This window comes from Salvelinus fontinalis, chromosome 5 (genome assembly GCF_029448725.1).
Source record: "Salvelinus fontinalis isolate EN_2023a chromosome 5, ASM2944872v1, whole genome shotgun sequence".
NCBI classification, from domain to species: domain Eukaryota; kingdom Metazoa; phylum Chordata; class Actinopteri; order Salmoniformes; family Salmonidae; genus Salvelinus; species Salvelinus fontinalis.
This window is the reverse complement of record NC_074669.1, coordinates 51665677-51681205: the sequence shown is the minus strand read 5'-3', so window position 1 is coordinate 51681205 and position 15529 is coordinate 51665677.

Genomic DNA, 15529 nt, shown 5'->3' with positions numbered 1-15529 from the left:
GCCGTCTTCATCGACCTGGCAAAGGCTTTCGACTCTGTCAATCACCGTATTCTTATCGTCAGACACAACAGCCTTGGTTTCTCAAATTACTGCCTCGCCTGGTTCACTAACTACTTCTCAAATAGAGTTCAGCGTGTCAAATCGGAGGGCCTGTTGTCCGGACTTCTGGCAGTCTCTATGGGGTACCACAGGGTTAAAATCTCGGGCTGACCCTTTTCTCTGTATATATCAACGATGTTGCTCTTGCTGCGGGTGAATCACTGATCCACCTCTACGCAGACGACACTATTTGGTATACATCTGTCCCTTCTTTGGACACTGTGTTAACAAACCTCCAAACGAGCTTCAATGCCATACAACACTCCTTCCGTGGCCTCCAACTGCTCTTAAACGCTAGTAAAACTAAATGCATGCTTTTCAACCAATCGCTGCCCACACCCGTCCGCCCTTCTAGCATCACTACTCTAGACGGTTCTGACTTGGAATATGCGGAGAACTACAAATACCTAGGTGTCTGGCTAGACTGTAAACTCTCCTTCCAGACTCATATTAAACATCTCCAATCCAAAATGAAATCTAGAATCGGCTTCCTATTTTGCAAGAAAGCCTCCTTCACTCACACAGCCAAACATATCCTCGTAAAACTGACTATCCTACCGATCCTCGACTTCTGCGATGTCATTTACAAAATAGCCTCCAACACTCTACTCAGTAAACTGGATGTAGTCTATCACAGTGCCATCCATTTTGTCACCAAAGCCCCATATACCACCCACCACTGCGACCTGTATGCTCTCGTCGGCTGGCCCTCGCTACATATTCGTCGCCAGACCCACTGGCTCCTGGTCATTTATAAGTCTTTGCTAGGTAAAGCTCCGCCTTATCTCAGCTCACTGGTCACGATAACAACACCCACCCGTAACACGCGCTCCAGCAGGTTTATCTCACAGGTCATCCCCAAAGCCAACATCCCCTTTGGCCACCTTTCCTTCCAGTTCTCTGCTGCCAATGACTGGAACGAATTGCAAAAATTGCTTAAGTTGGAGACTTTTATCTCCCTCACTAACTTTAAACATCAGCTATCTGAGCAGCTAACCGATCGCTGCAGCTGTACACAGCTCCTCTGTAAATAGCCCATCCAATCTACCTACCTCATCCCCATATTTTTTTATCTTTTAATTTTTGCTCTATTGCACATCAGTATTACTTGCACATCATCATCTGCACATCTATCACTCCAGTGTTGCTTTTCTGAATTGTAATTACTTCGCTACTATGGCGTATTTATTGCCTTACCTCCTTACGCCATTTGCACACACTGTATATAGACTTTTTTTTCTATTGTGTTATTGACTGTGCGTTTGTTTATTCAATGTGTAACTCTGTGTTTTTGTTTCTGTCGCACTGCTTTGCTTTATCTTGTGCAGGTTGCAGTTGTAAATAAGAACTTGTTCTCAATTGACTTACCTGGTTAAATAAAGGTGAAATAAAAAATAAAATAAAAAAAGTTTATTTTGGAGTCAAAGATAATTGTTTCAGTATAGTTTTAGTTTTTCAAACACGTTGGTTAATTATTTTATTTCAGTTGACAAAATATTTTTTTCATGATTGGTTTTCGTTTCAGTTTTCGTTTACTATAATAACATTGTACACAACTCTGATGAAAGTTTTTATAATCTTATATAGTCACCTTATAATGAGGATACTGTCCACACTCTGTTTGCAGAGAGTTCTTCTCACTACCGACTATCGTGTTGATTAGAGAAGAGGGAAGCACACAGAAGTAATTTGGCTCAACTCGTTTATAATAAGAGGATGGTCTCTATATGACTTGGCCATGAATGTGCGATGTGTCCCCTGCCAAGTGTGGACCCATTACTAACTAGTTTCAGATTGATTGCTGTAATAAAGCAGTATGCGCGCGCACACACACACACACACACACACACACACACACACACACACACACACACACACACACACACACACACACACACACACACACACACACACACACACACACACACACACACACACACACGCACACATGCACACACATACGGTATAAACACTTGGGTTTAGATCGCCTCTCAGGACATATTTGTTCGAGGCAATAGCCGGGGCGAAAATAGAATCTGAAATATGGTTATGTTTTGATTAAATGGTGCTTATGAAATGATTACTGCCTGTGACTGGACAGACAGGGTCAAGCACTGGCACCAGCCAGTCTGGCCGTGCCAAATAAGAATAATAAGGGGGAGGGTGGCCTTCAGGTCCATGCCAAGGAGAGAGAAGGAGAGTGGGAGAAGAGGAGAGAGAGAGGACAGGGGACAAGGAGAGAACAAGTAAGAGAAGGAGAGGGTGTAAGTGAAAAACAATGTGAAGAATGAAAAGAGGGAATAGAACGAGATGAGAAAGGAAATTCCACCTGTGTTCTTCTATGTACTTTGTCCAAAAACACATCTCCCAAACGTTCTCTCCACTCTCTATTCTAACAAAGTGAGTCTCCACTTTATTTTTGAGACCAGATGAATCACAACTAAATCAGATCCGGCCCAACATTGAAAACAGCCAAGAAAAAATATATCCTTCAAGCAGAATACTGAGTGATATCCTTTTGGGAACATTTAGTTGAATTTGACAAGATATATATTTATGGCAGAACCAGGAGGAGTGGAGAAACAGATAGGATAACAGATTGTGACTTGAAGCATAGCTTTGTCATGCTGAGTGCTTTCTGTTTACGCCCAGAGAGATTCACATCTCACACACACCTCAGGTGGATTAGTCATCAGGAGGTGCAACGGGAAGAACCCATGCACACACACATGCACACACACATGCACGCACACAGGCACACCACACACACATATTTCAGATTTGCTTCTCAATCCTTCATCTGTGCCAAAGAGTCTTGAGATCTGGCTTGTGTGAGGGAGATGGGAAGAAGAGGAATACACATTTCCCATGTTTGCCTATACAGAATCCATATGGTTTACCTTCTCACTAGAAAATGATCAAACCGTTCCATTATTCGAACGTTTCTTCCTATAACTTGCCCTAAAAAGGACCCTACCCTATTTCATCACAGCGGGAAGCCTTTGAGAGGTGTTAAAACACGTGTCCTCCTGGACTTCCCAATCTGCCCTTGCTTGGATGATTATTGTGATAACAACAGTTCTCCCTGCATGGGATTGGTGATTTGGAAGAGGAAAAGGAAAATGAAACATCTCCCTGCAAAAGGTTATATAGGCTGTTTGATGACTCGGGCAGATGTGTTCTCACAGCTCAGAGAGCATTATTTGTTGTGGCTGTTTTAGTCTGCAAGAAACATCAAAACAAGCTCTGATGGGCGATGAACCTCAGAGACTGGGTAATAGTTAATGTTATAACAGTAGGTTACCATCCTACAGCTGTATTGCACCAGTTAAGTTTGCCAGTAAAGTCATGTGTAAATCGTACGTCCCACCTCGTCAACAGCCAGTGAAACTGCAGGGCGCCAAATTCAAAACAACAGAAATCCCATAATAAAAATTTCTCATACATGTATTTTACACCATTTTAAAGATATACTTGATGTAAATCCAGCCACAGTGTCCGATTTCAAAAAGGCTTTACGACGAAAGCACACCAAACGATTATGTTAGGTCAGAGCCAAGTCACAGAAAAACACAGCCATTTTTCCAGCCAAAGAGAGGATTCACAAAAAGCAGAAATATAGATAAAATGAATCACTAACCTTTGATGATCTTCATCAGATGACACTCATAGGACTTCATGTTACACAATACATGTAGGTTTTGTTCGGTAAAGTTCATATTTATATCCAAAAATCAGAGTTTACATTGGCACGTTATGTTCAGTAGTTCCAAAACATCCGGTGATTTTGCAGAGAGGCACATCAATTTGCAGAAATACTCATAATAAACATTGATAAAAGATACAACTGTTATGCATGGAATTTTAGATCCATGCAACCGCTGTGTCAGATTTCAAAAACACTTTACGGAAAAAGCAAACCATGCAATAATCTGAGTACGGCGCTCAGACGACAAATCAACCCAAAGAGATATCCGCCATGTTGGAGTCAACAGAAGTCAGAAATAGCATTATAAATATTCACTTACCTTTGATGATCTTCATCAGAATGCACTCCCAGGAATCCCAGTTCCACAATAAATATTTGTTTTGTTCGATAATGTCCATCATTTATGTCCAAATTCCTCCTTGTTGTTCGCACGTTCAGTACACAATCTAAACTCATGACGCGTGTGCAAGTCCAGCGGAAAGTACGGACGAAAAGTACAAAAAGTTATATTACGGTCCATAGAAACATGTCAAGCGAAGTATAGAATCAATCTTTAGGATGTTTTTAACATAAATCTTCAATAATGTTCCAACCGGAGAATTCCTTTGTCTTCCGAAATGCAATGGAACTCAAGCTAACTCTCACATCAACGCGCATGGTCAGCTCGTGGCACTCTTGGAGAGACCTTACTCAATCCCCTCTCATTTGCCCCCACTTCACAATAGAAGAATCAAACACGGTTCTAAAGACTGTTGACATCTAGTGGAAGCCTTAGGAAGTACAATATGAGCCCATTTCCACTGTATCTTGGATAAGCAAAGAGTTGAAAAACTACAAACCTCAGATGTACCACTTCCTGGTTGGATTTTTTCTCAGGTTTTTGCCTGCCATATGAGTTCTGTTATACTCACAGACACCATTCAAACAGTTTTAGAAACGTCTGAGTGTTTTCTATTGTAATAGCTGTCGCTCTCCTCATCCTCAGATGAGGTGAGGAGAGAAGGATCTTCTGACCAAAATGCGGAGTCTGGGAAATATGCCATCTTTATTATAAATTACAATGATGCAGATGGCAACACGAAAACTAAACAAAACACTTTCAAACTACAAAATAACAAAACGACGTAGAACGAAAACCTGAACATAAACTTACATAACTGGAACGTAAACTCACGAACAGGCAACAGACGACATCGAAACAAAACGAACAGCCAAACAGCTCCATATGTGAAAAAACATCGATAACGACACGAAGACATCACAAGAGACAATCACCCACAAACACACAGTGATAATGCCCTACCTAAATATGACTCTTGATTAGAGGAAAATGCAAACCACCTGCCTCTAATCAAGAGCCATACCAGGCAAACCGAAACCCACATAGAAACAGATAACATAGACTGCCCACCCAAAACACATGCCCTGACCATAAACACATAAAAAACAACATAAAACAGGTCAGGACTGTTACAGTACCCCCCCCTCAAGATGCGCACGCCGGGCGCACAAGCACAAAGTCCAGGGGAGGGTCCGGGTGGGCAGTTGACCACGGTGGTGGTTCCGGCTCAGGACGCTGTCCCCATACCACCATAGTCACTCCCCTCTTCTTTCTACCCCTTCTAATGCCCACCCTAACACTACCTTCCCCTAAATAAACAGCTAGCACCAGGACAAGGGGCAGCACCGGGACAAGGGGTAGCACCGGGACAAGGGGCAGCACCAGAACAAGGGGCAGCACCAGGATAAGGACCATCACTGGGACAAGGGGCAGCACCGGGACAAGGGGCAGCACCGGGACAAGGGGCAGCACCGGGACAAGGGGCAGCACCGGGACAAGGGGCAGCACCGGGACAAGGGGCAGCACCGGGACAAGGGGCAACACCGGGACAAGGGGCAGATCCCGGCTGAAGGACTCTGGCAGGTCCTGTTTGGACGGCTCTGGCAGGTCCATGCAGGCTGACGGCTCTCGACGCTCATGGCAGACTGACGGCTCTCTATGCTCATGGCAGGCTGACGGCTCTCGACGCTCATGGCAGGCTGACGGCTCTCGACGCTCATGGCAGGCTGACGGCTCTCGACGCTCATGGCAGACTGACGGCTCTCTACGCTCATGGCAGGCTGACGGCTCTCGACGCTCATGGCGCTCTGACGGCTCTGGCTGCTCATGGCTCTCTGACGGCTCTGGCTGCTCATGGCTCACTGACGGCTCTGGCTGCTCATGGCTCTCTGACGGCTCTGGCTGCTCATGGCTCTTTGACGGCTCTGGCTGCTCATGGCTCGCTGGCGGCTCTGGCAGATCCTGTCTGGTTGGCGGCTCTGGCAGATCCTGTCTGGTTGGCGGCTCTGGCAGATCCTGTCTGGTTGGCGGCTCTGGCAGATCCTGTCTGGTTGGCGGCTCTGGCAGATCCTGTCTGGCTGACGGCTCTAGCGGCTCCTGTCTGGCTGACGGCTCTAGCGGCTCCTGTCTGGCGGATGGCTCTGTAGGCTCATGGCAGACGGGCGGCTTTGCAGGCTCATGGCAGACGGGCGGCTTTGCAGGCTCATGGCAGACGGATGGCTCAGACGGCGCTGGGGAGACGGATGGCTCAGATGGCGCTGGAGAGACGGATGGCTCAGATGGCGCTGGGGAGACGGATGGCTCAGATGGCGCTGGGGAGACGGATGGCTCAGATGGCGCTGGGGAGACAGATAGCTCTGTAGGGAGGAGAAGGAGAGACAGCCTGGTGCGTGGTCTAGGCACCGGCTGCCCTGGAGAGGAGGAAACAGCAGGAGAGAGAACCCGGAGAGACAGCCTGGTACGGGGGGCTGCCACCGGAGGACTGGTACATGGAGGTGGCACCGGATATACCGGACCGTGAAGGAGGACACGTGCTCTTGAGCACCGAGCCTCCCCAACCCTACCAGGTTGAAGGAACCCCGTAGCCCTGCCAGTGCGGCGAGGTGGAATAGCCCGCACTGGGCTATGCAGGCGAACCGGGGACACCACCTGTAAGGCTGGTACCATGTACACCGGCCCGAGGAGACGTACTGGAGACCAGCTACGTTGGGCCGGCTTCATGGCACCCGGCTCGATGCCCAACCTAGCCCTCCCAGTGCGGCAAGGTGGAATAGCCCGCACTGGGCTAAGCACGCGTACTGGGGACACCGTGCGCTTTACCGCATAACACGGTGTCTTACCAGTACGACGCCTTCTACCTCCACGGTAAGCACGGGGAGTTGGCTCGGGTATCCTACCCGGCTTTGCCACACTCCTCGTGTGCCCCCCCCCAAGAAATTTTTGGGTCTTACTCACGGGCTCCCAACCGCGTCGTCGCGCTGCCTCCTCATACCAGCGCTCCTGGGCTGTGGCTGCCCTCTTCTCCTCCTTAGGACGGCGATATTCCCCTGGTTGAGCCCAAGGTCCTCTACCGTCCAATATCTCCTCCCAAGTCCAGAAATCCTTATTGCTCCGTCGAGCATTCCCATACCGCTTGGTCTCTGTATTTTGGTGGGTGATTCTGTAATAGCTGTCGCTCTCCTCATCCTCAGATGAGGTGAGGAGAGAAGGATCTTCTGACCAAAATGCGGAGTCTGGGAAATATGCCATCTTTATTATAAATTACAATGATGCAGATGGCAACACGAAAACTAAACAAAACACTTTCAAACTACAAAATAACAAAACGACGTAGAACGAAAACCTGAACATAAACTTACATAACTGGAACGTAAACTCACGAACAGGCAACAGACGACATCGAAACAAAACGAACAGCCAAACAGCTCCATATGTGAAAAAACATCGATAACGACACGAAGACATCACAAGAGACAATCACCCACAAACACACAGTGATAATGCCCTACCTAAATATGACTCTTGATTAGAGGAAAATGCAAACCACCTGCCTCTAATCAAGAGCCATACCAGGCAAACCGAAACCCACATAGAAACAGATAACATAGACTGCCCACCCAAAACACATGCCCTGACCATAAACACATAAAAAACAACATAAAACAGGTCAGGACTGTTACATCTATCCAAATCTACTAATAGTATGCATATCCTAGCATCTGGGCCTGCGTAGCAGGCAGTTTAATCTGGGCACACTTTTCATCCGGACGTGAAAATACTGCACCTTACCCCAAAAAAGATTTAATGTTACTTGCTACTAATAAGCTTTTTGTTTTGATGTTTAAAAGTGGAACTCTAGAGCTTTGACAGAGCTAGGTTTTGTTTTGCTTTGTTCAAAATGTTTGCTAACTCAGGTGGATTTCCAACGTTTTCCAAAGCAGTGGTCCAAAGAACTGCAGACTGCCTTGAAAGGCCAAGTTTTAGCTGCTGGTTAAAATTCTATTCAAAAGCCTTCTTGTTTGGAGTCCCTGCCTATGCTTGACCACCAGACAGTGTCAAAACCCTTGCACTGTCACAGGCCATTGATTTGGATACAAAGTTACACGGGCAATCCTGTCGTCATTCCTGCAGAGTTATTCACCTACATATGAAGTATGTCATGACACCTTACAAAAAAAAATTGTAGTTTTGAATCTGCAGTAGTACTGCAGTAACTGCAGTCGACTGTGGTATTTTGGACGCAGTAATTGCAGCATACTGCAGTTATACTGCACTCTAACTACAGTTATAGTGCAGTGTACTGCAGTTATACTGCACTCTGACTGCAATTAAGGGATGGGGCGATAGGTGACAGAGCTAAAGCGGTTTGTCAGATCATGAGACATTCCGAAAATTGGTCTTCTCACAAAATAGTTTGTAGTGTCCGGACGGTTTGGCTTACAAACTATTATGACCCCTCTATGGAAAGATGAGACTCTCACAAACACAATGGTTTTGCTCTACAACTTCCAGAAGTGTCAGGAGAATCGCCAACTTCTGTTTGTAGTGTCTAAACCGCTTGCGCTACACACTAATATGACCCCTCTGTGCAAAGGTGAGACTCTCAGGAACATGTACAGTACCAGTCATAAAATTGGACACACCTACTCATTCAAGGGCTTTTCTTTATTTTTACTATTTTCTACATGTTAGAAAACTTGTTCATACATCAAAACTATGAAATAACACATATGGGATCATGTAGTAACCAAAAAAGCGTTAAATAAATCAAAATACATTTTATATTTGAGTCTTCAAAGTAGCCACCTTTGCCTTGATGACAGCTTTGCACACTCTTGGCATTCTCTCAACCAGCTTCACCTAGAATGCTTTACCAACAGTCTTAAAGAAGTTCCCACATATGCTGAGCACTTGTTGGCTGCTTTTCCTTCACTTTTCTGTCCAACTCATCCCAAACCATCTCAATTGGGTTGAGATCGGGTGATAGTGGAGGCCAGATCATCTGATGCAACACTCCATCACTCTCCTTCTTGGTCAAATAGCCCTTACACAGCCTGGAGGTGTGTTGGGTCATTATCCTGTTGAAAAACAAATTATAGTCCCACTATGTGCAAACCAGATGGGATGGTGTATCGCTGCAGATTGTTGTGTTATATATATATATATATATATATATATATATGTGTTTCCTGATCTTTCTTACATTTCTCAGATTTAGGAGAGGCACTTCAGAACCCACTTCCTTTTGATATTTTTTGGAACTATCTGTTGTTCCATGTAATGAATCTGTTATTCAATGCGTTTGTATGTGCTAATAGCAGTAAGGCCAAAAATACTTTTTCATCAAATAATTTGTTGATATTTTTTTTAATACTTCAAGGGGTCTTACATTTCAAAATCAAAGAGCAAAATGATCCTTGGTATGACCTTCTTAAAACAATTCCATATAGAAGAACCTTGTATTCAGACTTACCTTATGAAGGTGCGTAACGGGCTTCGCAGGTGTGGTTCCCTTGCTCGCTCTGAATAAATATAATTCAACCATTGAAAACCTTCCCATTTGCTGGCCAACGCATTTTCTCATGGAGTTTTCATTCAACAGGGTTTTCAGTACATTTATCTTAAGCCATCCCTTGAAAAACCGTGTAACTTTAATTTGAATTTGGTTGATAGACTCGAATACATCAAGACAACGGGCTCAGACGATAGGGCTCAATGAAAGAAAGACATCTAAATATATGCATATTCCTCTCCGTTTCAACAACAACAGGTAGATTTAAAAATACTCTGATGTAGATTATTTAGGCACAATTTGGAGTTAGAGAAGTATGTCTGGTGGGCTTTTTACGCAGAAAATATATTAACCCATGTTAATGAAGGAAGATTAGTGTACATAGAATTATAATATGGAGAATAGCGAACAATAGTAGGCTATACTCTCCTCTATTGCCTGCACTAACCATGGAACAGTGTGATGACATAGCCAATTATTGGGCCATGCGTCAGGTTTAAACTGTTTCAGTTTAGTCTGCGCTCATCTCCATAACAATTGAATTAGCCTACATTTATTTTATTTTAAGAACTGTTACTTAGGATCCTCAGCAACAACCACATGTCCGTGACAGTGTATACAGAGGAAACAAATGAAGGTAAATGAAACAATGTCATAAAAAAATTAAGTAGATGATTTTTCCACTTGGTACCGGTAGATTCATGGAACCTTATTCATGGTTTCCTCTCGCGTAAAGGTAGTGGAATTATGATGATTATTAGTCAAGGTCAGAATATCTGTAGACATAACTCCACCACACCTTCATTTCTTAGATCTCCAACCAGAACGAATAGCAGGTGAATATCATGTTATTCTCATGCTTACAGTAAGTTCAAGGTCAGAATACACATAGAGAAAAGTGCAAAAAAAGGGAATTAACGTTCAATTTACGCGTGCTTAACTCGGGTCGGAATCGGGGCCTAAAAAGGTTCACTGTCTTTGTGATATGCAACTCCAGTGTAGATTTGGCCTTGTGTTGCAGCTTATTGTCCTGATGAAAGGTGAATTCCTCTCCCAGTGTCTGGTGTAAACCAGATTGAAGCAGGTCTTCCGCTAGGATTTATCCTGTGCTTACCTCCATCCCGTTTCTTTTCATCCTACACTCCCCAGTCTTTGTCGATGTCAAGCAAACTGTTACGAAACCCATAACTAGCCTACGGATATTGTTGCACTCGCTTTGTCTAGGAGTCCTAGGCCTAGTTGCGTGGTCTGTAACCTGAATGAATGTGTGCATTTATGTGAGAAATCACTATTTGAGGACTGTGTTGCAATTTACAGAGTTTAGGGCCAGCTCCGTCTTGACCTCTTGGTCGGACAGTTCAGACGTATGATTATTTTTTCAGATGATGACAAAACATAAATATGTACAAAAAATAAAAATACCAAAGGCATGCCAAAACTCAAAAACACTCTGACAGATCACCTTAATTGGAAGCACCTGATGTGCTTATCAAGCAGGCTCAGCATTTAGACAAGATTGCTGCTGCCCCCTGGGGGAAAGGAGTGTGGAAGTGTAACCTGGATAGTGTGTTTGTCTATGTCCTAACACTAACCTTCTCCATGTCATAACAATACCCATACCATGATGCACCTACCACCATGCTTGGAGGCAGTTACTCAGTGATGTGTTGTGTTGAATGCCCCAAACATAAGGCTCTAAATTTAGGTTGAAAAGTGTATTTCTTTGCCATGTTTTTGTTGTTGTTGCTGTATTACTTTAGTGCATTGTTGCATGTTTTGGAATGTTATATTCTGTGTATTTTTATTGTTATTTTCACTCTGTCATTTAGAGCATTCTTGTGGTGTAACTACAATGTTGTTGATCCATCCTCAGTTTTCTCCCTTCACAGCCATTGAACTCTGTAGCTGTTTTAACATCACCATTGGCCTTATGGTGACATCCCTAAGCAGTTTCCTCCCTGTCCTGCAGCTCAGTTCAGAAGGACGGCTGTTTATTGTGTCTGGGTGGTTTAATGCATCATCCACAGCATAATTACTAACTTGACTATTCTTTAAGAGATATTCAATGTCTGATTTGTTATTGTTACCCATCTACCAATCACTGCCCTTCTTGAGGCTTTCGAAAAGCTCCCTGGTCTTTGTAGTTGAATCTGTGCTTGAAATTCAATACTGACTGAGGGACCTTACAGATGATGTATGTTTGGGGGACAGAGGAAGGGGTAGTCATTCAAAACTCATGTCAAACTCTATTATTTCACACAGAGTGAGTCAATGTAACTTATTCTGTGATTTGTTAAGCCAAATTGACTGATGTAATTTAGGCTTGCCTAAACAAAAGGGGAGAATACTTCTGCAATAACTATATTTTAGTTATTTAATTTGTATTCATTTGTTAACATCGTATAATTATCTTTTCACTTTCACATTAAGGAGTATTGTGTGTATGTCAATGAAGAAAATCACGATAAATCTGTTTCAATCTTGGTCATGTAACAATGTGAAACAATCAAAGGGGGGTGAATACTTTTGATACCCACAGTATGCTATACCAACAGTAAGTTGAGATGCCGACTGACTCTCCCCCACGCGCAGCAAGTAGTCTGCGTACGCACACACGCACAAACACACTCTCTTTCTGCCCCCCTCTCTCTCTGCAACATTGAGAGAATCTTGAATGGCGGCATCACTGGTTGGTATGGCAACTGCATCAGCCTTGGACTGCCCAGTACATCACTGGGCCTGAGTATCCTGCAATCCAGGACCTCAATATACAACCTGGTCTCATACACTAGACGTAACGTAGTTAACATTAATACGGGACACTCAAATGATTATGATATGTTACGTTTGGTATGGACAGAAAGTGACTTATTTAACCCTTTAACCTTACTCCTAATCTTAACCCCTAACCCTGAACCAAGCTAACATTAGCCAGCCAGCTAACTCTAGCATTAGCCACCGAGCTAATTGTTAAAGACTCCAGCCACCGAAGCCAGAGATCAGGGATGGGCAACTTTGATGAGGATGGGGGCCACAAACAATTGGAACTCATAATGGGGGGCTGCAGTTGCTTGCTGGTCTGGGTACCCACATCCATAACCGTGGGCTAATTGACTGACTATCGGTGCCTGACATAACAAGAAAAAAACTGCTGATGCACAACCAAATGTCTAAATTGCACCTTGTTCTATTATTCTAACTCGCAACAGTAAGTCGAGACGTCGACTGAGTTCCCTCCCCCCAAAATAATAAAATAAAAAAGTGAATTGCGATACCGGAGCGATACCGGAGTAACAAGTCTGACACCAAATGCTTCTGAACAGCTTCTATCCCTAAGTTTTAAAGCTACTAAATGGTTGACAAAATGGCTACACAGACTATCTGCATTGACCCTTCTATTTTATTTTAGCACTAACTCTATGCACACTCACTCACTCACTCACTCACTCACTCACTCACTCACTCACTCATTCACTCACTCACTCACTCACTCACTCACTCACTCACTCACTCAGTCACTCACTCACTCACTCACTCACTCACTTATTCACTCACTCACTCACTCACTCACTGTCACACTCCAACACACACACACATACATACACACACACACATTTAATTTGCTCTCATACACATAACACGCCACACATTCACACTGACTCTGTTTATCATATACTTTACCCTTATACTTATCTGCCCCTACGACTCCAGTATTCCTGCACATTGTATATATGGTATTGGGACTGACCCTGGAACTGACCATTTATATAGCTCACTTACTTTCTCATGTTCTTCTTTTTTGTTCTGCTTTACTTTTTTATATAGTACTACTGATATTACTGATATACTATATAGTACTACTGATATAGAAAGGCATTTCACTGTTCTTGTGCACATGACAATGAACCTTGAAACTCTCTCTCGCTCTCTTCTGCCTCTCTCCCTGTCTCTATATCTCCCTCTCTACGTCCTCTTAGATGAAGTCTCTGTCCGGAGTAATTGCTTGTATGGCCATTTTGTTATTGTCAGCTTGGCAGAGATTTTGGCTGGGCCCCTCACACAGCGGCTGACTCATACAGTACTTAAGGCGGCATCCCAAATGGCACCCTATCCCCCATTAAGCCCCATGGGGCACTGGTCAAAAGTAGTGCACTATATAAGGAATAGGGTGCCGTTTGGGACACAAACCTATAATTGATGTTTATCTTAATATTTATGGGGGGGAAATACACTGAGTGTACAAAACATTATGAACACCCGCTCTATCCATCACAGAGACTGAGCAGGTGTATACAGGTGAAGGATATGATGCCTTATTGATGTCCCTTATTAAATCTACATCGATCAGTGTAGATCAGGGCTGTCAAACTCATTCCATGGAGGTCCTAGTGTCTGCAGGTTTTTGGTTTTTCCTTTCAATTAAGACCTGGACAACCAACTCTATATTAGGAAGGTGTTCTTAATGTATAGAACCATCTTTTATGCCCTCACCTGTGGTAGTTATACTACTCTGGTAGTGCTACTGTTACTCAAATGGTGTCAGAGAAGCCATCTTTGATGTGATCATGGAAATTTGAAGTGAATTGTGATTGTGAGGGAGTGCAGCTGGTAGGGCATTACAGTAAATGGTAAATAGCAGCTGCCAATAGTGACACCTGCTGGGAATGACAGGTACAGTACAATAATAGATACAATTCATATTTGATGTGCAGTGGCGACCCGTCATTCTGGACAGGTGGGGCAAAGCCTTTTTAGCAAAAATAAATTAAATATATTAACAAAAAAATTGGGGGCTTGCCTGTTAAGGCATGTTATTTTGCCATTCATACGTGTCACATATCAGTTTGCAAATAATATAAAAATATATATATATATATCATTCATCTAATAAAGCTGCATACACACAGTCTACTTTTTGTTTTCTGGAGTAAGGCAGCACCAGAATGCAGGGGCTTCAGCCTAGCCCAGTGCTTGTGGTGGGGCAAGCCAGCAGAAAATAGGAGCCCTGCGCCGTGATTGGCTCAGTGTTCTGTCACTCACAGGGACAGTACGTCATCGGCAAGTTTAAGTCCTCAGTAAGTGTAGACATCCGACATTTCAGCCCTTTGGGTCCTGCCATAGAGTTACATTACAAGTGTCCTTCCAAGAATGCTCAAGGTCATTGGCCACAGATACAATTACGTCAACTCACATTATATGTACAATAGCTTTGTTAGTACTGATCATGTCAGCATCTTACTTTTAATGTCTTAGTTAGCAGTCATCATCATGAGTCAAGTCGACGATCTACTGGCGAATCCTTTTTAATCCTTGTCATATGAAGAGAAATAATGAAGAGAAATTATAGATATAACTTATCGTCGGCCATTGGACATAAAGATTACCCTACAAGTTGGAAATCGCAAATTCAACAATGGGTCGTTTGGAAGGAATCAGAGGCTAACTGCAAGCATTGCAAAGCAAACAATAACGTTAGCCTGCTATTCAATGTAGTAGTTGTGTGTTTTTTTTCTCCGAGTTCCCACCATTAATCCAGAGGACGCCAGACTTTGTTTACAAAATTTGTCCACAAAGGACCGCCGCGCCACCTTCACAAGGTGAGTCCAAAAATGTCTTGAATGCTGCTGCATAAATTATGTAATATGCAAGGGAGATATGTATACTGTAGCTAAGAAAGTAATACTAAGTGCTTGATGTGTAGTAAGCTGTTAGTAGCCCATGTCTCTCACCATAATAATTTGGTCTATTTTCACCAACGCTGTATTGTAAGCACATCGTACGTGGCCGGTGTATGCTTGTTTGACAACTTTTTTTATACAGCTTTGACAGTGCTACTGATAGTAGTGGTGGCGCTTGGGTTGCACATGCA